Here is a 27,833-nt window from a genome sequence, read left to right as displayed (position 1 = left end):
CCAAAACGGAGGGCAACTGCTTTTACACTACGCGCTGCGGCGCGCTTTTCAAAACAGCAATTTTTACTACGGCTCACCGACGTACAAAATACGTGTTAAAAATGATTTTTCGTTTGTATATACACAAATCTATAGTACTGCGCCAGATATTTCACTTCTAAAACTAACAATAAACTGATAATTATTGCCACAAGTACGAAAATTTTTATTTCAGTAACTAAATACATACTTTTTTAGTAGACTTTATTTTTAGAAATATATTTTTCATTCACAACTCCTCAAATTAAGATTTTTTGTCTCTAGAAAAGTTTTCAACCCCAGACATAGTTCACGTGTACCCAAAAGTTCTGTAAAATATGTAAGTAAAATCACTCAAACACGGTGAGTGAGTGAAAACATGGCCGCAAGGATCAGTTCCATTCGACTGGAAAAACCAACTGAACGAAAATACAGTCGACTGACCAAACGATTATTAAAAACTGTCGATTATCCCGTCACTAGCTGTAAGTCGTCGATATTATATGCCGCGTTGTGTTGCTCTTCATGGCAAGCCATCCTAGGCTTCCATCTCAGCAAAATAATGGCTACCCGCACACGGTGAGAATTTCTACTGCTTGTCTTGGTGCTTGCCAAACCCTACCATGGCCAGCAAGGTCGCTACATCTCCCCCCAGTTGAGAACGTTTAGAGCATTTCGGGATTTTGACGATTTAACGCAGCAGTTGGACAGAATTTGGCACGATATCAATCAGAACGACATCCAGCAACTTGTCAATCTATGCCAAGTGGAATAACTGCTTGCATAAGGGCCACAGGTGAGCCAACGCACTATTGACCTGTTCGATCTGTGAAGCTCTTTCTTTTGAATTGTTCATCCGATTTCAAGGGAATTGTAATCATTTGTTTGTTTGCACACGCACATCACATCTACCTATTTCCGTCTGAATGAATGTGGCTGAAACATGCCATACTGCTAGCCACAAACGCCATGCGGGAGCATGTGTGCAGGGATGACAGACTATGCATTCTGAGGCACACGAACAGTGTGACTGCGCCGTATTCTGCCCATATGCGTAAGCGTGCCTATACCAGTTCCTTTGGCGCTTCGGCGTATATTGTGAATGCACAAAGTCTTCTGACATTATGATATTTTGGTGATGACATAAGATGTTATAAGGTGAAAGTGTGACAAATAATGTTTCACATTTCAGTTTCAGGATGGTAGAAAGCAAAGCTCCGTCTTTCTGGCCTCAGATGGGCCAATTGGAACTCACCGACCGCCGCGTCATCGTCAACCAATGGCGACATTTCAATGCAGTATCAACGGGTGTGGTATCAGCACCCCCCCCCCCCCTCTCCCGGCAGTCGTTGTCTTTGCTGACGTTGGATCTGCTACTCCTCGCTCAAGCAGCTCCTCAGTTGGCTTCACGAGGCTGAGTGCGGTCCGCTCCAGTCCTCCCAACAAGGCAAAAATCTCTGGCAGTACTAGCAACCGCACCTGGGTTCTCCGCATGCAAGTCATGCACGCTGATTCATAATGGTACAAGCATTTATTTCTACACAATTTCTTGGAAAATGTGCTTCAAAGACGGCTTTTCATTCACCTTCAATTCTAACAGCTTAAATGCTTGACTTCACTGATTGTTTGATCACCTTTCGGTGACAGAATTTCCCTTTTACTAGAGTTCTGGGTCAAAAAATGTATCGACTTCTGATCTGGTTAAGCGTCAACCCGTTTCCTTCAACACTCGAAATTACTTCTGCTTTCCATTGATCATATTCATGACAAACTTTGCGATTGTCATTAACTCATCTGAACAAACATACAGCATATTAAAAATGAATAAATATTTAATGACTACAAGGGGCGACAATAAAGTAATGAGACTGATTTTCTCTGCAAGATGTGGCAACCCTGCAGGCTTGCGTAGGCACAATATCTTTGACCTTGGTCTATAAGCTGCTTCTAGTCCAAGCAGCTCATCGATGCAACTGCTCAGTCGTGAGTTGTGCTGTAATAAGTTAATACGTGTTTCTGTCTCTCGTCACGGAAATGGAGCCGCATAATACTGCGCAACGGTATGCCAATTCTTTTTGTGTTAAATTGGGTGAAAACGCGACGACAACTTACGGTAAGCTTCAGAAGGCTTTTGGAGAGGAGGTTATGTCAAGAGCTCAGGTTTTTCGTTGGCATAAAATGTTTAGTGAACGCAGAACGAATGTTGAAGATGAAGACCGCAGTGGACGACCATCAACCTCACGGAAGGATGTCAACGTGGCCAGGGTGCGTGAACTCGTACAATCTGATCTAAAATTATCCGTGAAAATGACTGCAGAAGAGATGAACATCAATCGAGAAACGGTTCGTCTAATAATAACTAAAGATCTTGGTATGAGAAAGATTTGTACAAAAATGGTACCCAAAAATCTCACATCACAGCAGCGAGAAAGACGGAAAAATGTGGCAGCCGATCTGTTAGAGCAAACGGAAATCAATCCAGATTTGATGAGCCGTGTTATCACTGGTGATGAAAGTTCGTTTTTTCAGTACGATGCAGAGACAAAATGCCGAACTTCGCAATGGTGCTCAAAGGGATCACCCAGATCATAAAAAGCTCGCATGTCAAAGTCAAAAGTGAAATGCATGCTTGTGTGCTTCTTTGATTCCAAGGGAATTGTTCATAAACAGTGGGTGCCTCCTGGACAAACAGTTAACCAATATTACAACAAAGAAATTTTAGAAAGACTTCGTAAAAGAGTTCTTTGTGTCTGTGATAACATTGTTGATAATTGGGTTCTGCATCACGATAATGCGCCATCCCATACTGCTCTGTCAGTACAGAATTTTTTAACCTCAAAACAAATTTCCGTACTACCACAGCCAACTTATTCACTAGATATCGCTCCGTGTAACTTTTTTCTATTTCCAAGAGTCAAAACGGCGGTCAAGGGACACCATTAACAAACAACACAAGATGTCCAAGAAGCTGTGACAAGAGTCTTGGAGGGTATTACATAAGATGAGTTCCAGAAATGTTACCATCAATGACAGAAGCGCTAGAAAAAGTGTGTGCAAACAGAAGGGAACTACTTTGAAGGAGACAACACTAAACTTGACTAAATCGGAAAGCAACATATTTTTCCTTATCAGTCTCATTACTTTATTGTCGCACCTCGTATATCCAGGCCATTTACTGGTTGCTAATTATCACTGTTTTCTTTTAATTATTTCTTTCAGAATCCCTGTTTTCTTTTAATTATTTCTTTCAGAATCCCTCTGTGGTGTACAAAGATCTGTCAAGGAGAAACTACTTGAATCTATGTTTGGAAACACTTCTGCTGACTGACATTTAATTTCGGTGGGTAAACTGTTAAAGAGTTTTATAGCTGTATATCTCACGCTTTTCTGTGGTAAACTTACAGTCAGTAAAGGGTAAGGCAGAACATTTTTCCTTCTATCGTTGTGGATATCTCTGTTATTCTGAAACTCAGATGGATTGTTGATAGCAAATTCACGAGTAAATTCAGAAATTTCATGAGTGAATAAATGGATTTTGGGGATGTGGTTAATATTCGCAGTTGATTAAAGGGATTCCTGCAAGATTTATGTGAGGGACCCCACATGTAATTACAATTATTTTCTTCTGCGCAGTCAATCCTTTTTTCCTAAGTGAGGAGCTACAACAGAATATTATCCCGAAAGATGTCACTGAATTAAAATATATTAACTTAGCGATATCTGTATCCCCAAAGGTAGCAATTATTCTAATGGCAAAAGTAATTTAACCGAAAGGTTTTAGCAAGTCTACTTTTTGGTTTTTCATCATCTTCCACAACATACACTACTGGCCATTAAAATTGCTACACCACGAAGATGACGTGCTACAGACGCGAAATTTAACCGACAGAAAGAAGATGCTGTGATATGCAAATGATTAGCTTTTCAGAGGATTCACACAAGGTTGGCGTCGGTGGCGACACCTACAACGTGCTGACACGAGGAAAGTTTCCAACCGATTTCTCATACACAAACAGCAGTTGACCGGCGTTGCCTGGCGAAACGTTGTTGTGATGCCTCGTGTAAGGAGGAGAAATGCGTACCATCACGTTTCCGACTTTGATAAAGGTCGGATTGTAACCTTTTCCGATTGCGGTTTATCGTGTCGCGATATTGCTGCTCGCGTTGGTCGAGATCCAATGACTGTTAGCAGAATATGGAATCGGTGGGTTCAGGAGGGTAATACGGAACGCCGTGCTGGATCCCAACGGCCTCGTATCACTAGCAGTCGAGATGATAGGCATCTTATCTGCATGGCTGTAACGGATCGTGCAGCCACGTCTCGATTCCTGAGTTAACAGATGGGGACGTTTGCAAGACCACAACCATCTGCACGAACAGTTCGATGACGTTTTCAGCAGCATGAACTATCAGCTCGGAGACCATGACTGCGGTTACCCTTGACGCTGCATCACAGACAGGAGCACCGGCGATGGTGTACTCAACGACGAACCTGGATGCACCAATGGCAAAACGTGATTTTTTCGGATGAATCCAGGTTTTGTTTTTAGCATCATGATGGTCGCATCCGTGTTTGGGGACATCGCGGTGAACGCACATTGGAAGCGTGTATTCGTCATCGCAATACTGATGGTAAGGGTTGCCATTGGTTACACGTCTCGGTCACCTCTTGTTCGCATTGACGGCACTTTGAACAGTGGACGTTACATTTCAGATGTGTTACGACCCGCGTCTCTATCCTTCATTCGATCCCTGCGAAACCCTACATTTCAGCAGGATAATGCACGACCGCATGTTGCAGGTCCTGTATGGGCCTTTCTGGATACAGAAAATGTTCGTCTGCTGCCCTGGCCAGCACGTTCTCCAGATCTCTCACGACTTGAAAACGTCTGGTCAATGGTGGCCGAGCAACTGGCTCGTCACAATACGCCAGTCACTACTCTTGATGAACTGTGGTATCGTGATGAAGCTGCATGGGCAGCTATACCTGTACACGCCATCCAAGCTCTGTTTGACTCAATGCCCAGGGGTATCAAGGCCGTTATTACGGCCAGAGGTGGCTGTTCTGGGTACTGATTTCTCAGGATCTATGCACCCAAACTGCGTGAAAATGTAATCAGATGTCATTTCTAGTATAATATATTTGGCCAATGAGTTCCCGTTTATCACCTGCCTTTCTTCTGGGTGTAGCAATTTTAATGGCCAGTAGTGTAGAACTTAGAATTTTTTTACCAATTTTTTTTATTACTGGTTTGCATACTTACATTGCACTCTACTCCACTTGCTAAATGATAACAAGGTAAATAACTGTTAATTTCAATCCGACAGCCAGACAAAGAAAACATAAACTCCATTCGAATAGGCCTCGGAAGATCCAATGGTTCCGATCAACCGTTGTGTCATCTTCACCTGATAAGCGTCACTGGGTGTGGATACGGAGGGGCATATGGTCTCTCCCAGCCGTTGCCAGTTTTCGTGAGTGGAACAGTTACTCCTCTATCAAGTAGCCCATGTACTGACCTCACAAGGACGGAGTGCACCAGTAAGATACGTACACTGAAATTAGTTGCTACTCTGATATTTTCTCCGAATCACCTGCTATGGTAAGATTCTCTACATGTTGCGCCATGCAATTATACATCATTCGAATGCTTGCCTTCAGTCAAGATTTATGTTATATGATGTCGGAATAAGCCTTTTTGGCTGCGATAAATAGCAGTATGTTGAGAGCTCCAGAGAATTTTCAGTGTCTGGAATAGGACGGCTATGTTGATTACGATAACAATTACAAAAGATGTGGGACACCCAGTGAATCTAAAAGGTTTCAGAGAGGAAGGTTAACGTTGTGGTTTTAATGGTTCAGGTATCCGTGTACTGCGCCGGCCTCCGCGTACCTCATCGGCCTCCGTGTACCACAGTCTTCCTGCTGATATCACAAAGTCTCTTCGCCCATAATGGTTATTTACAGAAAAGAATTGTTCACGCTTTTTATTTCTGTCATGTCGCCGCAGGCTCCTACGCGTCGTTGCTTTTCTTGAGTAGTCGAGATGTGCGGGACACACTTTACACACACTTTCCTTCTTAAATTCATTCTGGAAGAGTGGTTCAAATGGCTCTGAGCACTATGGGACTCAACTGCTGAGGTCATTAGTCCCCTAGAACTTAGAACTAGTTAAACCTAACTAACCTAAGGACATCACACACATCCATGCCCGAGGCAGGATTCGAACCTGCGACCGTAGCGGTCTCGCGGTTCCAGACTGCAGCGCCAGAACCACGCGGCCACTTCGGCCGGCTCTGGAAGAGTGCCTTGAGCACTTGTTTTACAGGTGTTGCCCCAATGCGATTTGTGACACAACATCGTTGACACACTACTGCCACACATCCACTACTTCGCACTGTCTGCTCACAACTGATTGGCGAAATGGACATCTCTTGTCTAGAGTTATTTCTCAAGTTGCCACCGTAGTTATTGCGCTGACATCGTTTATACGCCAGGAGTAAAGACAGTCTCAGACCTTCTTAGACGGGCAGTGTACGTGAGCCTGAGTTGCAGACATGAGCTGAAGAAGTACTTCATATGAGGACTCAAACGCCGGCCGCGGTGGCCGAATGGTTCTAGGTGCTTCAGTCAGGAATCGCGCGACTGCTACGGTCACAGGTTCGAATCCTGCCTCGGGCATGGATGTGTGTGATGTTCTTAGGTTTAAGTAGTTCTAAGTTCTAGGGGACTGATGACCACAGATGTTAAGTCCCATAGTGCTCAGAGCCATTTGAACCCATAGTGCTCAGAGCCATCTGCACCATTTGAATCAAATCCATAGGAAGCAATGGACTATTACAAACATTTAAAGAAAGGCATTAGAATGGAGAAGATTATAACATCTGCGGAGAACCAAAGGACAGCTTGTATACAGAGCTCTTGCAAATGAAAAGCACGTAGAAACTTTAAAACTTAGGGCAGGGTATTTGAACAATTCTTGACACAAAATTAACAAGAGTCCGGTTATGAAACAGTGCATAAATTCTTCGGGAAAACGTAGAATCGGATATAATGGCGTAGAAGATGAAAATTAAACGATAATATAAGATCAAGAGGCACTGGTAGAAGTGTGGAAACTATCTACAGATTATGTTTTGTTTGATGCACAAAAGGCTGTGAAAGAAATCTCTAGAAATTGAGAGAGAAATCGAAACAGTGGACTAGAGAGACAACGTAATGAAGGAAGATTTGATACAACACAATGAAGTCTTCAAAACAAAAAAAAAAACATCAGGAGAGCTCCTGACGACGGCTGGAGAAACAATACACTGTCAAACTAGTGAATGGCGTATATTAAATAGGATTAATAGAAAATGTTATCCCCACTGTCAAAGAAATCATCTAAACCGAGAGATGTGGTGCAGTGGTTAGCACACTAGACTCGGATTGGGGAGGACGACGGTTCAAAACCGAGTCCGGTCATCCTGATTTAGGTTTTCCGTGATTTCGCTACATCGCTCCAGGCAAATGCCGGAATGGTTTATTTGAAAGGGCACGGCCAACTTCCTTCCCTATCCTTCCCTAATCCGATGGGACCGATGACCTCGATGTTCGGAAGCGGCGGAAGCAAAGTTGTACACCTTGTAACACCCAAACCGAAGGCAGCAGATGCTGATGGGTGTGACTATTATCCAATTATCAATTTAAAAGTCATGGTTGCAAAATACTAACACGAATTAGTTACAGAAGAATGGAAAAACTGATAGAAGCCAACCCTGAGGGAGATGAGTTAGGGTTCTAGAGAAATGTAGAGCGCGTGAGACAGTACTGAGTCCACGACCTGTCTTCGAAGATAACGCGAGGAAGGGCAAACTTACATTTGTAGCAGTTGTAAATTTAGAGAAAGCATTGGAAAATGTTGCTCTGTCTCTGTAGCTTAGGGGTGTGCGTTGCAGACTGGGATGCAGAGCATCCGAGTTCGATTGCCAGTGCTGCTAGGTATTTTTCCTCGGTGGGAAGTCTGGCCCTAGGTGCACTCAGCCTCACGAGGGGAGCTACTCCTCCGCTTAGTAGCGATCCCTAGGTCAAGATACCTGGCAACTACCGGTCGCGGTGGTCTAGCGGTTCTAGGCGCTCAATCCGGAACCGCGCGACTGCTACGGTCGCAGCTTCGAATCCTGCCTCGGGCATGGATGTGTGTGATGTCCTTAGGTTAGTTAGGTTTAAGTAGTTCTAAGTTCTAGGGGACTGATGACCACAGATGTTAAGTCCCATAGTGCTCAGAGCCATTTGAACCTGGCAACTACCGGAAGAGTGGAGTGGTGACCACTTGCCCCTCCATAAAGCCGATGACGCCATTGGCAGAGGATGACCACGGCAGTCGCTCGGGCACAATTGGCCCGTCTAGATTGCAGGGCCAGAACACAGAACTCTGCCTTTCCCTTTTTGAGAACGTAGACTGGACTACACACTTTCAGATTTTGAAGGTAACCGTGATAAAACAACCGGGAGCGAAAATTTATTTACAACTTTTGTAGGAACCAGACTGTAGTTGTAATAGATGAAGGGCATGAAAGAGAATCAGTGATTGAGAAGGGAGTGAGATAGTTTCAGCCAATTCTCGTTGTTATTCGGTCTGTGCGTTGAGCAAACACTATAAGAAACCAAGGGAAAATTTGGGAAGGGAATTTAAGTTAAAGCAAGTGTGGGAGGCCAAGGCTTGAACACAGAAGTCAGGTTAAAATCGGTGTAAGTTGTAATAGTTCTTCACAGATAAAGATGACAGACTAGCGAGGAGAGCTGCGTCAAAGAGGTGTTCAAACTGATGACCACAACAAGAGCATACCTCATGAATTCAAATACTGATGCATGAATTTGGTAGCGTTCGGTCAAGGCGTTCACATCCACATCTATACCTACGTGATTATTCTGAAATTCACAGTTATGTGCCCAGAAGAGGGTTTATTGAACCACCTTTAAGCTACTTCTCTACCGTTCCTCTATCGAACACTTACAGCTTTCCGTGCGAGCTCTGATTTCTGTTTAACTATGATGATTATTTCTCCCTGTGTAGGTGGGCGCCAACAAAATATTTTCACACTCTGGAGAGAAAGTTGGTGATTGAAATTTCATGATAATGACTGCCCCTATTCGTGTATCGTACCCGTGACGCACTCTACCCTATTGCGCGATAATACAAAACGCGATACCCTTTTTTGAACTTTTCCGACATCCTCCCTCAACCCTATCCGATAGGAATTCTATACCACAGACCATTACTCTAGAAGATGGAAGATAAGCATAGTGTAAGCAGTTTTTTACTGAACCTGTTATATTTTCTAAGTGTTCTGACAATAAATCGCACTCTTTGGTTTGCTTTCCCCACAATATTATCTATATGATCGTTCAGTTTTAAGTTAATCGCAATTGTGATCCCTAAGTGTTTAGTTGAGTTTACAGCCTTCAGATTTGTGTAATTTAATACGTAACTTAAATTTAAGGGATTCTTTTCAGTTCTGATACGAATGGCATCACATTTTCGTGATTTACTGACAACTGCCACTTTTTTGCACTATTGTATTGTATGTTAACCGGGAACCTAGAAACGACGGAGAGGCTCCGTCCCCGCCGCAGCCGCATTGGTCCACAACCCCACGACGACTACCGCAGTCCACCCCTCCGCCGCCCCGCACCGAACCCAGGGTTATTGTGCGGTTCGGCCCCCGGTGGACCCCCCAAGAAACGTCTCACACCAGACGAGTGTAACCCCTATGTTTGCGTGGTAGAGTAATGGTGGTGTAGGCGTACATGGAGAACTTGTTTGCGCAGCAATCGCCGACATAGTGTAACTAAGGCGGAATAAGGGGAACCATCCCGCATTCGCCGAGGCAGATGGAAAACCACCTAAAAACCATCCACAGACTGACCAGTTCACCGGACATCGACACAAATCCGCCGGGCGGATTCGTGCCGGGGACCAGGCGCTCCTTCCCGACCGGAATTTGTGCACCATACAAATATATTGTCTAAATCATTTTTCAGTTCGTTTTGATCATCTGGTGATAAATAAAAGCATCATCTATAAGAGTCCGCAGCTCGTGGTCTCGCGGTAGCGTTCTCGCTTCCCGAGCACGGGGTCCCGGGTTCGATTCCCGGCGGGGTCAGGGATTTTTCCTGCCTCGAGATGACTGGGTGTTGTTGTGTTGTCTTCTTCATCATCATTCATCCTCATTACGGTTGGAGGAAGGCGATGGCAAACCACCTACACTAGAACCTTGCCTAGTAAGGCGGCGCGGGTCTCCCGCGTCACTCCCCTACGCTCTGTAAAGGAGTATGGGACTCATCATCATCATCATCATCATCATCATCTATAAAGAGTCTAGGAGGGCTGCTCACATGTTTATGTAGATTAGGAAAAACTGGGGGACTATAACACTAACTTGGGGAACGCCAGATATTACTTCTGTGTTACTCTGTGCACATTCCATATCCGTCACTGTAAGCGCAGATTTTATGGGTAATAAAGAAAAAGAAAAGAATTTCGTGCTTTTCATTCTCCCTGTTATCTCAGTACTGAGACGTAGAGCTTCCTGGGAAACATTCTAGATTATACATCACACTATATTCCATCCGTAAACTCTGAGAACGTCCGCGAAAACGTTCCCAGCATTAAAACCGGAAGGATAAGGAGTGCGCTGCAGTTCCGTCGTAAGGAAGTAGCGATGGCCCCAGGGGTGGGCGGCGGGGCCCGCGGCGTCAGACAAGACGCCCAGGCAAGCCCCAGCCCTGCAAAGCGCGGCGTACCACGGTAGGCAACTGCCACTGGCGCGGTCTCATCTGCGCGTGATTACAGCGCCCCTGGTGGTCATTACTGCAGCCGCCGCTGCTCAATTATTCCGGCATCCGCCGCCCGCCCCCAGCACCGCGCTGCGCCGCGCCGGGCTGCTCACCTGCAACTTCCCACCTGTCGCGCTCTCCCCCCATTGTGGCCGCCTGCTTCTCATTCCGCGGGTCTCGCCAGCAACCAGCGCTGCCGCAAACCCCCAGCACCTCGGCCTGCATTCGTTTTACTCGGCATTCCCCGGCAGGTTACCAGACACTGTCCTCATTTACATTTTTCTTCAACTCTCATCAAACTATTGCGAATTACATGGCAGAGAGTACTTACCTTCTACTACTTACTACATTATGTGTATTATATAATCACACTTAACAAACAGAACGCAGAAGATTGCGCTGAATAATTCAGACAATGTCAAAAAGGTAGTAAATTTAAGTAGCTGGTGAAAAATCTCAAAGTTGGACCCACAGGGCTCCATTCTGAGTCCACTTCTGTTCTATATGCACGGTGAACATTAATAAAACCGACAACCTGCAGGGACGAATTACTGACTGGATGTTGTTGTTGTGGTCATCAGTCCTGAGACTGGTTTGATGCAGCTCTCCGTGCTACTCTATCCTGTGCAAGCTTCTTCATCTCCCAGTACCTACTGCAACCAACATCCTTTTGAATCTGCTTAGTGTACTCATCTCTTGGTCTCCCTCTACGACTTTTACACTCCACGCCACCCTCCAGTACTAAACTGGTGATCCCTTGATGTCTCCGAACATGTCCTACCAACCGATCCCTTCTTCTAGTCAAGTTGTGCCACAAACTTCTCTTCACCCCAATCCTATTCAAGACCTCCTCATTAGTTACGTGATTTACTATTTATCGTCCACGTTTCACTTCCATACATGGCTACACTCCATACAAATACTTTCAGAAATGAGTTCCTGACACTTAAATCTATACTCGATGTTAACAAATTTCTCTTCTTCAGAAATGCTTTCGTTGCAATTGCCAGTCTACATTTTATATCTTCTCTACTTCGACCATCATCAGTTTTATTTTGCTCCCCAAATAGCAAAACTCCTTTACTACTTTAAGTGTCTCATTCCCTAATATAATTCCCTCAGCATCACCCGACTTAATTCGACTACATTCCATTACCCTCGTTTTGCTTTTGTTGAAGTTCATCTTATATCCTCTTTTCAAGACACTATCCATTCCGTTCAACTGCTCTTCCAAGTCCTTTGCTGTCTCTGACAGAATTACAATGTCATCGGCAAACCTCAAAGTTTTTATTTCTTCCCCGTGGATTTTAATACCTACTCCGAATGTTTCTTTTGTTTCCTTCACTGCTTGCTCAATATACAGAGTAAATAACATCGGGGAAAGGCTACAACCCTGTCTCACTCCTTTCCCAACCACTGCTTCCCTTTCATGTCCCTCGACTCTTATAACTGCCATTTGGTTTCTGTACAAGTTGTAAATAGCCTTTCGCTCCCTGTATTTTACCCCTGCCACTTTCAGAATTTGAAAGAGAGTATCTGAAAGAGAGTTTGAAAGAGAGTATATGGAGGAAAAAAGGTCCTACGAAAATGTGTCTGGAAACGGGTAGCATGCAAGCAATAATAAAAACTCGTTCCGGAACACAATACAGAGCTGAATCACATCCAAATCTCGTTTTTGCACAGCCCACTATCTCCGCGCATGTTGGTCTGTCAGAGGAACCATGATCACAAAAACGCCCAAAAAGGGCTTGAAATGTTGTGTGATGTGGTTGGCGTCTGTGAGGGTTCTTGTTTTGGTGTTGGCTCTCGCCGAATAGCATCACAGTCGTCTTGAACACACTGTTGAAGGGACCTGGTTAAGCATACACAAAGCATTTAAGATGCCCCCAGACGTAAACGTCCAGGGGGTTTAAGTCTGGTGACCATCAGGCCATGCCAAAGGGCGTCCGCGTCCTATCGAACTTCTAGGGAAGATGATGATGTGTCAGCGAGCTGTAATGACGAAGTGGGGTGGAGCTCTATCATGCAGAAACTACATAACCTGTCGTATTACCAAAAGCACTTTATCAAGCAGCAAAGTCAGAGAATTCCACAGGAAGTCCAGGTACGTTTCTCCGTCGAAGCATTGTGGAATAATAATAACTGGTCCAAATATGTGGCTGCAAAGAATCCCTGTCCATGCTTTGATGCTGATGAGCCGCCTCAACCGTTCCCCGACAATTGTCCATAGCCCGCAGATGACGACTATGCAGACTGATGATACCAGTTCTGGTAAAGACAACTGATGGCAAATCCCATAATTGTGATGTTATACGGTTCTAGGCTCTTCAGTCTGGAACCGCGCGACCGCTACGGTCACAGGTTCGAATCCTGCCTCGGGCATGGCTGTGTGTGATGTCCTTAGGTTAGTTAGGTTTAAGTAGTTCTAAGTTCTAGTGTACTGATGATCTTAGATGTTAAGTCCCATAGTGCTCAGAGCCATTTGAACCATTTTTTGTGATGTTATAGGGCAAAAACAGTCGAGAAAATCCTTCCCATAGAGGGAAATCCGTTGTTAATAGCCCTTGCACTCGCAGTATGTGATACGGATAGTAGTGGTTGTCAACTAGTATTCACACAATCGTACTTTGGCTGGCACAATGTTGGCGGGCCGCTTGCCTGGAGCGTGTACTAGGGTTTGTCTCAGTATGCTACAGAACCTCGTCCTCCAAACCTGGTGTATGTACAGCCCGCTACCTCCCCCGCAAGTCGGTCTGCCTGAGGGGACCCATGATCACGTAAACGCCCAAAAAGGTCTTGGAATGTTGTGTGATGTGGTTCTTGTTTCGGTATAGCCGCGCTGCCTCTCGACCGCTCTGCTTGGCCGTACACAAACATCATCTCGGCTTGGTCCCGGTATGAATACTGGACCATTCTGCTGCTTCAGTACGCTAATTCAATCACAAAGCGTGCAAGAAACAAGGAACACATGCCACATGGTTAGAGGAACTGTCATTCGTCAGCGCCATCTACCATGCAACGATGCATCTCCAAACACATGGCCATAGGACCTCTTTTCCTCCATTTACCATCAGACATCCGTCCTTGCAGTTTGTCTGTTTTATTATTACTCACCCCGTGTATATGCGTAACCTTCAACTTAACATTCAACAAGCAAAATTGGTACTTTTTGCAGACAATACTAGTCTTATAATAAATTCAACTGAAGGGAGAGGAACGAGAGAATTGGCAAATGATATTTTCTCTCAAAGTGGACTTTTCCTAAATTTTGGAAAAATACCCTATATCAACTTCTGTACAACAAATAGTCATACAAACAACTCATGTAACACGTGAGTAGGCTCAGTAAAGACCTTAGAAAGCTCCAAATTTTTGAGAGTATATATTGATGAAAACTTCAACTGGAACAAGAATATTATTGAGCTTCTCAGACAATTAGTTCAGCTACTTTTGCTCTTCCTATAATTGCTAGTCTCGGATACAAATGCATCAATCTACTGACATATTTTGGACGTTTCCACTCAATAATGCCTTATGGAATCATTTTCTTAGGTTACTCATCACTGAAAATGGAAGTATTGATTGTGAAAAAGATAGCAGTAAGAATAATGTGTGATGTTCACCCACGAACGACATGTAGGTAACTCATCAAGGAGCTAGGCATTTAATATGCGCCGTCATAATGCGTATATTCGCTGATGAAATTCGTCATAAATAATCCATCACAATTTGAGAAGATTTGTGATGTTCATACCTACAATATTAAAGGGTAAAAATGACCTTTATTTCCTCTTGTTAAAGCTTTCAGATGCTCAGAAAGGAGTTCAGTATGTAGCAATAAATTTTTTTATTATTTTCTCAGTTACAAAAGCTTTCTGATAGGTAGCAAAGCAAGTTTTAAATCTAATTTAAAACAATTTCTCCTGAACAACTCCTACTCCACTGTCGAATTTCTACTAAAAATTGGTAGCCAATTTAAAAAATTAATAAATAAAAGTATAGTTGCATAAGCACGACTAAAAATAATGTGTTCATTTATGTTGACACTAATCATGTAAACATCTAAGCCTGCTCAGGTAGCCACGCGGTCTAACACGCTGCTTCCCGAGCGGGAAGGAGCGCCTGGTCCCCAGCACGAATCCACCCGGCGGCTTAGTGTCGAGGTCCGATGTGCTGGCCAGCCTGTGGATGGTTTTTAAGGCGGTTTTCCATCTATCTCAGCAAATGTGGGCTGGTTCCCCTTATTCCGCCTCAGTTACACTGTGCCGGCGATTGCTGCGCAAACAACGTTTCCATGTACACAAAAAGACACGCACACCACCATTACTTACCATGCAAACATTTGGGGTTACACTCATCTGGTATGAGACGCTCCCGGAGGGGCCCACTGGGGGGCGAACCGCACAATAACCATAGGATCGGTGTGGGACGGCGGTGGGGTGTGTTTACTGTTGAGGCCTGTTGTGGGGCTGTGAACCACTGAGGGCTACGGAGGGACGAAGCCTCTCTGTCGCTTGTAGGTCACCAGTTTCATACAATACAATGTATGCATCTCCTGTAAACTGGTTCGTTCTAAAAAAATGTGTGTGAAATCTTATGGTACTTAACTACTAAGGTCATCAGCCCTTAAGCTTACACACGACTTAACCTAAATTATTCTAAGGACAAACACACACACCCATGCCCGAGGGAGGACTCTTGAACCTCCGCCGGGACCAGCCGCACAGGGTTCGTTCCACATCATTCCCATAAAAGAATCATTGCAATGATCTATGGAACTTGTAACCAACTAACTATTAGGCCAGGGCTTAACAACTGGCCGGTTTTGAGCGCGAGTACTCGCGTCTGCTCAGGCACGTGCTCGCGAGCAGGTGCAAGGTCGCGGAGTAATGAGGGAGGGGAGGGAGGGGAAATGCGTGTGCACGTTTGAATGTGATCTCACGTTCTTAGCAGATTTAACTAGCCATCTGAATGCTTTGAACATTTTACTACAAGGTAAAGATCTGCTAATTACTCATTTCATAGATCGACTACGAGCTTTTAAAATGAAATTGACACTTTGGGTGAGTCAGCTGGAAACAGGAAACCTAGCTCATTTTCCTAAATTATCATCCATGCAAGATGTTCACAAAAACTGTGAACGTTATTCACATAGTTTAGTTGATCAGCGCTTTCAAGATCTGACAGCACTAGACAGTGATTTTGATCTGTTCTCTCCATATTCAGCGAATATTTAAGAGATTCGTCCTGAGCTGCAGCAAGAAATTATTGACCTGCAGTGTGACAGAGAATACAGAGACAAATTTCAGAACAAGAAAAACATTTTGGAATTCTACAGACACTTCCCTCACGATAGATTTCCCCGTTTGCACAAACTGGCGGCTACAATAATATCAATGTTCGGTTCCACGTATGTTTGTGAACAACTGTTCTCTGTAATGAAATGTAACAAGACGCGCCTGAGAAACGCATTGTCTCATCGAAATTTAAACTGCATGCTGCGCCTAAAATGCACAAGAACAATTACTCCGAACATAGACGCAATTGTAAAGGGCAAAAAGTACAAGATAACCGAGAATCCCACACTTCAGTGACACCTTTTATTGTGTAACAGTTCACAAATTAATGCGAATGTAGAGGCATACACTAAGCTAGTAAAATTATGTGGCATGTGTACATTCTCCTTTATTTGTTTCATTTGTCGCAGTAATAATTCGTGAGTGATATCCCTGCAGGTGGCCGCGGATTTACATCGACTGGAGGCAGCTGTTGTGTGCCCCATGTGACTTTCCCCACTCTCCGCTCTGGTCCGGTAGTGGGGGTAGCGTGCTCGCGCTGCTCCTGTTCTTCCTCTTTCATTTTCGCACGGAACGCGGGATTAACAACCACTTAAATGCCTCTGTATGCACTGTAAAAGTTTTAATCTTGTTTTCTGACTCCACAACCTTTTTTGGGGTCATCAGTTTTCTGAATGGTTTGATGCGGTCCGCCACGAATTACTCTCCTGTGCCAACCTCTTTATCTCCGAATAGCACTTACACCATACGTCCCAAATTATTTGTAGGATTTTTCCCAGTCTCTGTCTTCTCCTGCAGGTTTAATATTTACATCTCCCTCAAGTACCACGGAGGTTATTCCTTTATGTTGAACACCTGTCCGTCCATACTGTCTCTTATGGTTCTCAATATTCTCCACACGTCTCTCTCCTCATATCTTATCAGTCCACGTAATTTTCAACAACCTTCTATAGCCACCACATCTCAAACGCTTCGATTCCCTTCTTTTCACAGCCCACGATTCACATCCATCAGTGCTGTGCTCCAAACGTACATTCTCAAGGTCTCAATGTCTCAACACCAGTAGACTACTATCCTCTCTTTGTCTGTGCTAGTCTGATTTATTTGTCCTTCTTGCTTCGTCCGCCATGTGTTATTTTGCTTCCTAGACCACAGATTTCATTCACTTCGCTATTCCGTGGTCCTGAGTTGTTCGAGTTTATCGCTAAACTCATTTCTGATGCTCTTCATTACTTTCGTCCTTCTGTTTACTCTCACTCCAGAGCAGGAGCTCAACAGAGTATTCATTCCAGTGGTCGTCAAATTGCAGCACAGGAGTTGCATACGGCCCCAATCAAGTATTTGTGCGGCTCGCTGTTCTCAGAAGAATTTTGTAATAAAGGGTGGTTATAATTAAATTTCTGTTTGAGAGGGCCTCCATGAAAAATCCATGATATTTGTGGAAACATCTGTAAAATATGCGGAAGAAAAATAATGAATAAACTGTTAAAAACACATACTTTATTTTCCATATGGCGGGGTAAAATCTGTTACTTGTGTAACATGTTTACGTTCCAGGTTACAAACGTTGCTAGGTGTGTGTTCATGAGAGCCTGAAACCGCATTATCGCTTGTTCTACTGCTGCCTGAAAAATCTAGGGTGGGTGGGATGTTGGCTACCTCCCTCGCTCTGCTCATCTTCAACTTCCAACGTGTGTTGGTGTCTTGTTGATGAAAGCTCTCCTTCGGGTAACCCAAAAACCAGAAATCACACAGGTACAAATCTCGTGATCTCGGAGGCCAGCAAGGTTGGAACGATCGACCAATGTTTCAGTTTTCTGTAAGTCTGATACGGAGTAATCGAGTGACATCACAACAGTGTGAGTTGAAACTCCACTGTGGATCGAAACAGTTGAATTCAAAGGTCATTTCTCCCGAAGAGGAGGGATCACGTGTTGGCGAAGCAGATGATGGTTACGTGTGCCGTTCACGTTGCAAGTCCTTGGTCCTTGGCGGCCGAGTATCTCCTTCATTCCCGAACCAGCACCGGCGCCTAACAGCAAGTCATGACACTAACACGGCTAACAATGCAAATCCTGCAGCGCACAGTCTGAACATCATTCCTCAAAAGTTGGGCAAATAGTTTTCCGTTCACGCTAGCTCAAGTAGCGGAATTTTAATTACAACTACGCTGTAATACAATGAAAAGTCAAAGAAACTGGTACACCTGCCTAATATCGTGCAGATCCCCGGCGAGCACGCAGAAGTGCCGCAACACGACGTGGCGTGGAACTTGACTAATGTCTGAAGTAGTGCTCAAGGGAATTGACACCATGAATCCTGAACGGTTGTCCATAAATCCGTAAGAGTACGAAGGGATGGAGATCTCTTCTGAACTGCACGTTGCAAGGCATCCCCGGCGTGATCAATAATGTTCATGTCTGCGGAGTTTGGTGGTCAGCGGAAGTGTTCAAACTCAGAAGAGTGTTCCTGGAGCCATTCTTTAACAATTCGGGTGTCGCATGGTCCTGCTGGAATTGCCCAAATTGCCGGAAAGCGTAATGGACATGAATGGATACAGGTGATCAGACAAGATTCTTATGTACGTATCACGTGTCAGAGTCGTATCTAGTCGTATCAGGGGTTCCATATCACTCCAACTGCATACGCATCACATCATTACAGAGCCTCCACCAGCTTGAACACTCCCCTGATGACATGCGGTGTCCAAGGATTCATGCAGTTGTCTCCATACCGGTACACGTCCATCCGCTCTATACAATTTGAAACGAGACTAGTCTGACGAGGTAACATGTTTCGAGTCATCAACAGCCCAATGTCCGTATTCACGGGCCAAGGCGAAGCGTAATACTTTGTGTCGCGCAATCATCAAGGGTACACGAGTGGGTCTTTGGCTTCGAAACCCCTTATCGATGATGTTTCGTCGAACTGTTCGCTAACTGATGCTTGTTGATAGCCCATCATTGAAATTTGCAGCAATTTGCGGAAGGGTTGCACTTCTGTCACGCTGAACGATTCTCTTCAGTCGTCGTTGATCCCGTTCTTGCAGGATATTCTTTTGGCCGCAGAGACGTCGGAGATTTGATGTTTTACCAAATTCCTGATATTCACAGTACACTCGTGAAATGATCGTGCGGGAAAATTCCCACTTCATCGCTACCTCGAAGATGCTGGGTCCCATCACTCGTGCTCCGACTATAACACCACGTTCAAACTCTCTTAAATCTTGATAACCTGCCGTTGTAGCAGCAGTAACCGACCTAAGAACTTGTCGTCTTACATAGGCTTTGCCGACCGCAGTGCCGTATTCTGCCTGTTTACATAAATCTGTATTTGAATAAATATGCCCATGCCAGTGTCTTTCGCGATTCAGTATGTGTGTCTAGCAAATATCAGCCGAATCTTGAGAGTATATTTTTCCTGTTCAGTAACAAGCAAAAATACTTGTAGAGACAGCAATATTTTAAGGTGTGCTTAATTTTAATTGACGTTGATGTAGTTGGCAGTGATCTAGGGAAATCTGGACCCTTACTTCAAGAGCAGATGGGTACATAGCGTGGCAACTGCGGGGTCAGAGGATGTGAGACGGGATATTCTTTGTCTTGTAGTATTAGGCGTGCGCGATCCTAACAGATCAGCTTCTATGCTACACATTTTGACACATACGCCCTACAGAGTAGGTCATTTTCAAATGTATTGTAGCAAAGAACATAAAATCAAATTAAGTCTTGAGTAATACAACGCAGTGAGTAAAAGAAAGATGTCTTATACTCTATAGTGCATTTAAATATAAATAAAAATACCATTATTAATTAAAGCAATTCGCAGACGTTGTAAAATCAAACCTTCACCATGCAACTACAATGTCACAACTGTTTGATGGATGCGGTTGGCATCAATCTGAAACAGACGACAATCAACCCGAAATTTTCCAAGTGGTTCTGACGAGTAAAGATCAGTACTTGGGGGCTGGTGATCAATATATCGCACCCTCGTTGCGGGTTTTCAATTGGAGGTTCATAACTCACCAATGTATGTAGGTTAACAGTTAATAATAAGATGTTACATGCGTCAGTATTGGCCACTGGACAATAAAGTTTGGTAATCACTGACTCATTCCATTCACAAAGTCCGGTAGTTCTTTCTCACTTTCGCTGAGGGTACCAATGTCGTCAGTGAACTGGATCACTGATATCCTTCCATAATGAATTTTAGTACCATTACTGTACCTGTCGGATAGGTGATGGCAGAGCACCTGTCTGGGGGAGTAGAATGACTAGACACATTTAAGGATACAATATAACAATCCCCTTTTTACTCCCCTTATTTACCACAACATAATAGCGTAACAGCACGGTACACTGGTCCCAGCAAAGATATCTACACTAATGGTAAACTTTATTTAAATAAAATTTAACAATAAAATGAAAAGCTGAAACTGACAATATATTGAATTTATAAGTCGGAGTCAACGGCGATTAGCAAGTGATATATAACACACAATAATTCTTAAGAAAAATAGAATATTTATATATGACTGCCTCGATGTAAAACAAAATCAATCTTGTAACGTGGACAAATAGACATAGCTAGTAAAATCATACCTCAACTGCATTTAAACTTCAGTTTTAAAAAAGTGTCAATTCCATAAAAAATTTAACCATCACAAAGATATAGCCAAACTTTGTCAAGAGGACTTTAAAGCAAGACACAATTTCACACCATTTAAATCAACTTGGAAAGAAATAGAAAATACAAAATCCTTCAAACTGTAATTTTAGTTTTCTATTCTACACCCTGACGGGTCCAGTTGAATCAGTACCCTCAGCTTCTTCTTAGTCAGCATGCTTAACAACTAAAAATTTTTCTTGAGGAAGGCACTATCTCATTCACACTGTGTCGTTGCACTACGGCCCCTTAAGAGCGCGTAGGTCTCACTGACTGCACCCGACGGCAGCAGACAAACAAGTTGCACCCTAAAATATATGGAAAAACCAAAAAATTTACGGGCAAGCGTTGTCACTCTTGTGAAGCCGTAAACCTTTTACCCAGCACTAATCTAAGATAGCAGACATTGAATTAACCGATCAGAGGAACCAACTGTTTCGGTAAATACCACACAGCTCATATTGTGACTCATATACTGAGTAGTCAGTAGTGAGTCAGGGTGTGAATCGCACATTCAACAAAGCGGTGGTCTCGCGGTTCTAGGCGCGCAGTCCGGAACCGTGCGACTGCTACGGTCGCAGGTTCGAATCCTGCCTCGGGCATGGATGTGTGTGATGTCCTTAGGTTAGTTAGGTTTAAGTAGTTCTAAGTTCTAGGGGACTGATGACCACAGCAGTTGAGTCCCATAGTGCTCAGAGCCATTTGAACCATTTAGAACCCCTTGAAAATGTCCTCCGCAGATGGGGCTGAAACGTAGGGTTTTGCAGTTAAATCCCTTAGACCACGGCATAATAGCCCGGAATTTTTATTAATTGTGACAATTCCGGCCGTGAAAGTTTACATTTTACAATCTATCAAGATCGTTATCCGCAACGTCCGACTCCAGAGCATACGCTTTTCACCACAATCACTCAACGGCTTCGAGAAAGGAGTACCTTCACTGCAGGTGTGATTGTGGTGCTCCTTTGGGGACGCCGCACACACAAATTGGAAGAGGCCATACCGCATCATACTGAAGTGAGCAACATCATCCGTAAGTACAATGCCGCCGGCCGCGGTGGCCGTGCGGTTCTGGAGCTGCAGTCCGGAACCGCGGGACTGCTACGGTCGAAGGTTCGAATCCTGCCTCGGGCATGGGTGTGTGTGATGTCCTTAGGTTAGTTAGGTTTAAGTAGTTCTAAGTTCTAGGGGACTTATGACCTAAGATGTTGAGTCCCATAGTGCTCAGAGCCATTTGAACCAAGTACAATGCGTGGACCGAACTTGGTGGTGGCCACATCAGATCTTACTTGCAGTGGGTCAGAATGCTAACCCCCCTATGAAAAAGACAAGTATAGCTGCAGAGAACAGTGTCTGTGAAAACTGATTAAGTTTCCTTTTCGTTTTTTGCTTATTAGTAAGTGAAATTTTAAAACAAGTGATGTACTGGGTCGCGCCTAATAAATTACTTGTAAAAGTAGCCACGTTACCAACATGATTACAACTTGTTGCAGCATGAAGACGGTACATTTGTAGACATGGATTCGAGCCCAGAATATTACCTACTCATTCCCATCTGAAAGTACTAGAAGTTTGGTAGGGGAATTCTAGAACACCATGTATAACATCACTAGATACTTCCTCTTTGCCGGCCGGGGTGGCAGAGCGGTTCTAGGCGCTACAGTCGGGAACCGCGCGAACGCTACGGTAGCAGGTTCGAATCCTGCGACGGGCATGGATGTGTGTGATGTCCTTAGGTTCGTTAGGTCTAATTAGTTCTAAGTTCTAGGGGACTGATGACCTCAGAAGTTAAGTCCCATAGTGCTCAGAGCCATTTTTTTTTTCAAACGCTTCCATTTTCTTCTGTTTCAATTTCCCTACAGTCCATGTTTCATTGCCATACAATGCTGAACTCCAAACGTACATTCTCAGTAGTTTCTTCCTCAAATTGGGGCCTCTATCTGATACTAGTAGATTTCTCGTGGCCAGGGCTCCCATTTTGCCAGTGCTAGCCTGCTTTTGATATCGTCCTTACTCTGTCCGTCATAGGTTATTATGCTGTCCAGGTAGAAGAATTCCGTAACTTCATCTATTTCGTCATCTCCAATTGTAATAGGAAATTTATCGCTATCCTCATTCCTGCTACTTTCGTCTTTCTTCGATATACCCTCAGTCCTTATTCTGTACTCATTAGACTCTCCATTCCATTAAGCAGATTCCTGTAATTCTTCTTCACTTTCACTGAGGATAGCAACGTCATTATCGAATTTTATCATTGATTTGCTTTCACATTCAATTTTAATTCCACTCTTGAACCCTTCTTTTATTTCCTTCATTGCTTCTTCGATGTAGAGGCTGAACAGTAGGGCAAAAGACTACATGTCTGGCTTACACCCTCTTTTTAATCAGAGCACTTCCTTCTTGGTCTTTTATTGTTCCCTCTTGGCTCTTATATGTTTTGTATATTACGCGTCTTCTCCTGTAGGTTACCCCATATTTTTCTTTTTTTTTAGAATTTCGAACATTTTGCATTGTCGAACGCTTTTTCCAGGTCGACAAATCCTATGTACGTGTCTTGATTATTCTTTAGTCTTGCTTCCATTTGTAAGGTCCGATTTCGTACGAAACGTAAACCAGTAGGACATGTCCGAAGAACAGATACAATTGGTGATCTTGGAGCTCTCGAAGAATGAAATTTCAATTAAATCCAGACCATTAGCTGCTTACAGGCGTTGATAAATATCAACGGGGGCAGTTGAAAATGTGTGCCCCGACCGGGACTTGTACCCGGGATCTCCTGCTTACATGGCAGACGTTCTATCCGACTGAGCCATTTTCTTCTTTGTTTCATGTATAATACCGGATAGAAAAACGCTTTCTTCACCTCCATGGTTCACCGGCTACTTCGTATACCTTTGGACGAAAGCGAAATACGTAAAGAATTGGCACTTTAAAGCAGATTGCGGTAGCTAACGGCTTTTCTGTAAATGACTTCACGTGCCCCTACAGTAGACTAAAGAAACGTATAACAAACAGCATGCGCGCGCGCACACACACACACACACACACACACACACACACACACACACACACACACACAATAGAATCAATAAAGACAGAACGAAAACCATTCCTATGAAATTTAACGGCAAAATGTCCTGAAAAGAGAAAAATGTTTTACAATGTCTGATGTGAGATGTGGCTTTCGGTTAACAACACCCTAAAACTGCGTATAAAGCATAAACTTAAAGGGAAGTATGACAAATTTGATGGCTTTTAAGTATAGAGGATTGACTGCAGTAACTGTGATAAATATTATATCGGTCAAAGGGGCCGCTCTTTCAACTTAAGGCTTAAAGAACACACCCAGCCACCGAACAAAATTGCTTTGGGACAGCATTTACCTGAAACTCGTCATTCTATGGGGAGCATCGAGAATAGTATGCGTCTTCTCCAAAGAGTGGAAAAAGGTCGTGCTCTTAATTTCTTAAACGAGCTTGAGATTTATAAAACGAAAAGAAAGAACCAACAAAACTACTTAACTGGCAAGGCGACTTCTTACCCCTTGCCCACTTCGCTTTGTTAAATAATGTTTCACGTCAATCACTGAGCGCCTCTGTTGTACAGGGTGTTACAAAAAGGTACGGCCAAACTTTCAGGAAACATTCCTCACACACAAATAAAGAAAAGATGTTATGTGGACATGTGTCCGGAAACGCTTAATTTCCATGTTAGAACTCATTTTAGTTTCTTCCACCTACGCTCAATGGAGCACGTTATCATGATTTCATACGGGATACTCTACCTGTGCTGCTAGAACATGTGACTTTACAAGTACGACACAACATGTGGTTCATGCACATTTCAGTCGAAGTGTTCGTACGCTTCTCAACAACAGATTCGGTGACCGATGGATTGGTAGAGGCGGACCAATTACGTGGCCTCCACGCTCTCCTGACCTCAACCCTCTTGACTTTCATTTATGGGGGCATTTGAAAGCTCTTGTCTACGCAACCCCGGTACCAAATGTAAACTCTTCGTGCTCGTATAGTGAACGGCTGTGATACGATACGCCACTATCTAGGGCTGCATCATCGCATCAGGGATTCCATGCGACGGAGGGTGGATGCATGTATCCTCGCTAACGGAGGACATTTTGAACATTTCCTGTAACAAAGTGTTTGAAGTCACGCTGGTACGTTCGGTTGCTGTGTGTTTCCATTCCATGATTAATGTGATTTGAAGAGAAGTAATAAAATGAGCTCTAACATGGAAAGTAAGCGTTTCCGGACACATGTCCACATAACATATTTTCTTTCTTTGTGTGTGAGGAATTTTTCCTGAAAGTTTGGCCGTACCTTTTTGTAACACCCTGTATATGGTTTGTTGATAGTTTCACCTAGTAGGGCCTATAGAGTGCCTTACATATTTACTTCGTTTTCGTACGTTGTACGCATAACTCTAGTACTTTCTTGTTCCTTCTCTGTTCATTTAATATACTGCATTAACTAGATAATGTTGTTCCTTCTCTGTTCATTTAATATACTGCGTTAACTAGATAACGTTGTTCATACACTGGTACGGAATTTTATCATTCTTTTCTTGCAACGGCGTACTGCAGGATATGAGGGGCCCTCTAGCGGTCACGTTCCTCTAACCACTTCTCGCCTATGCATAATTCCGGCGTTAACGCTAACAGAGGGCGCAGATTATGCGCAGCACAGCATTATGATTTCTTTTTGTGGCTTCTTTAGCTATTTGTTTTATAGTTTTTATATTATTCTGTGCACTATGAAAGCTGTTTATTACTTATGTCATTATCTAGAATATTGGCACTTGAGCGTATGTCAGTTACTGTCTCTTAACTCTTCCTCGTCTTAACAATCTAGCTTTTGTCGTGTTCTATCTCATCGCTCATCTTATACCTTATAAGCCCATTACACATTTTACCGATTGTATCTGCCCTTTATTTTACGCTGCTCAATTAATCATTGAAGACTTGTGTATGCCTACAGCAGCGACATCTGATGAACTTACATCACAAACATCTTCTAGCTGCTGTACGGCAGTTTGTTTTGAACAGTAGTGCTACTGACAACATGACTCGTGCATATGATGTTATATATATATATATATATATATATATATATATATATATATATATATATATATATATATATTTGACGATGCTGGTGCTGATTTTGCATTTAACAATTGACGATGCCACTATGGCTGCAGTACATTAGGACATTGTTTTTATAAAACAGGTATGCCTTTTCATACTTAAAGTGCACAGACGCATATGTATGTCAGTAGTACTTTTCATTGTGGTCTATTTATTGTTTTAGGCTGTACACAATCTGGTGCCTCCAGTAAGTCCCCAGGTCCAGACGGATTCCCATTGGAATTTTACCGTGCTTTGTGACCATTATGACACCGATGTGGCTATGCATGTTTAATGAGCTTCTGTGACAAGAAATACCGGTTCTTATTGAATCCACGGAAGGACTCACGATCCCAATACCCAAGCCCTGTGGTGGCAAACGGCCTTTGCCTTTTGATTACCGCCCCTTGACCCTCCTTAATAGTGACTACAAGATCTTTATGCGCATACTGGGCAGGCCTATCAGAGCGTCGCTGGCGGATCGAATACATGCCGATCAGACTTGTCTTGGCGGCATCAGTAATATCCACCCAGCCCCGGTGGACTATCATGACGTCGACATAAAAGTTTTCTGGGTTTGGTACCGCGTCATAATGTAAAAACTACTGCTGCTATAGAAAAGCCAACGTTTCGGCCACGATTGCAGCGGCCTTCTTCTGGGTCTAATGGTGCGTTGTAGCTTTGCAGTGTCCTTTATATTTTTTGTTGTTAGTGTTCACTGCGCATGCCATTACGTCATAATATTAAAAAGGTAGTTAGTTTCATTGGTCACTTAAGGAAGAAGGAGAGGGAACTTTATTTTAATAGGTTATTGCGGTGGAGGGAGAACGTGACCTCTGTTGTCCATTGGCTCTTGTGTTATGTACCATGATTAGTGGCCACCGTCGAATGAGAAGTTTGCTTCGTTATATTCTTCTAGGGCAACACAACAAATCCGCAGTGGCAGAACATCACCATGACCCCGGAAAAGAAATAAAATTCAGCGAAGCCTGTGTGTTGGCCAAGCAGCCAATTATGACGAAACGCAAAATCAGAGAGGCCATCGAAATACTTAAACACCCTAACAACATGAACAGGGAGGATGGACTCAGGCTTGCCCCATCCTGGGTGCCAGCAATCAGAGCCCAACAGACCGCCGCACTGTCGACACGAGGCACGAGCACTTCCGGCGAGTAACTGCCGCCGCGCGGCCGACGTTCAGCAGTTGGTAAACAGCAGCCAACTTCTCATTCGACAGTGACCACCAGTCATGGCACATAACACAAAAGCCAATAGACAAAAGAGGTCACGTTCCCCCTCCACCGCAATAACCTATTAAAATAAAGTTCCCTCTCCTTCTTCCTTAAGTGACCAATGAAACTAACTACCTTTTTAAAAATGGTTCAAATGGCTGTGAGCAGTATGGGACTTAACATATGTGGTCATTAGTCCCCTAAAACTTGGAAATACTTAAACCTAACTAACCTAAGGACATCACACATCCATGCCCGAGGCAGAATTCGAACCTGCGACCGTAGCGGTCACGCGGTTCCAGACTGAAGCGCCTAGAACCGCACAGCAACAACGGCCGGCACCTTTTTAAAATCATGACGTAATGGTATGCGCAGTGAACACTAACAACAAAAAATATAAAGGACACTGCATAGCTAGAACGCACCATTAGACCCAGAAGAAGGCTCCTGCAATCGTGGCCGAAACGTTGGCTTTTCTATAGCAGCAGTAGTTCTTACATTATGACGCGGTACCTAACCCAGAAAACTTTTATGTCGACTGACTCTGGCCGCGGAAGCCTACGGAATTATATCATGACGTCCTCGCCCTCGCGGCTGCATGCCGTCTGCGGGGGCCACTGGTTGCTGTAGATTTCGATCATGCTTTTGATCGAGTG

This window comes from Schistocerca nitens, chromosome 8, assembly GCF_023898315.1.
Source record: "Schistocerca nitens isolate TAMUIC-IGC-003100 chromosome 8, iqSchNite1.1, whole genome shotgun sequence".
Classification (NCBI taxonomy): Eukaryota; Metazoa; Arthropoda; class Insecta; order Orthoptera; family Acrididae; genus Schistocerca; species Schistocerca nitens.
The sequence above is the reverse complement of the archived record's forward strand: the minus strand, read 5'-3'. Positions refer to the sequence as shown.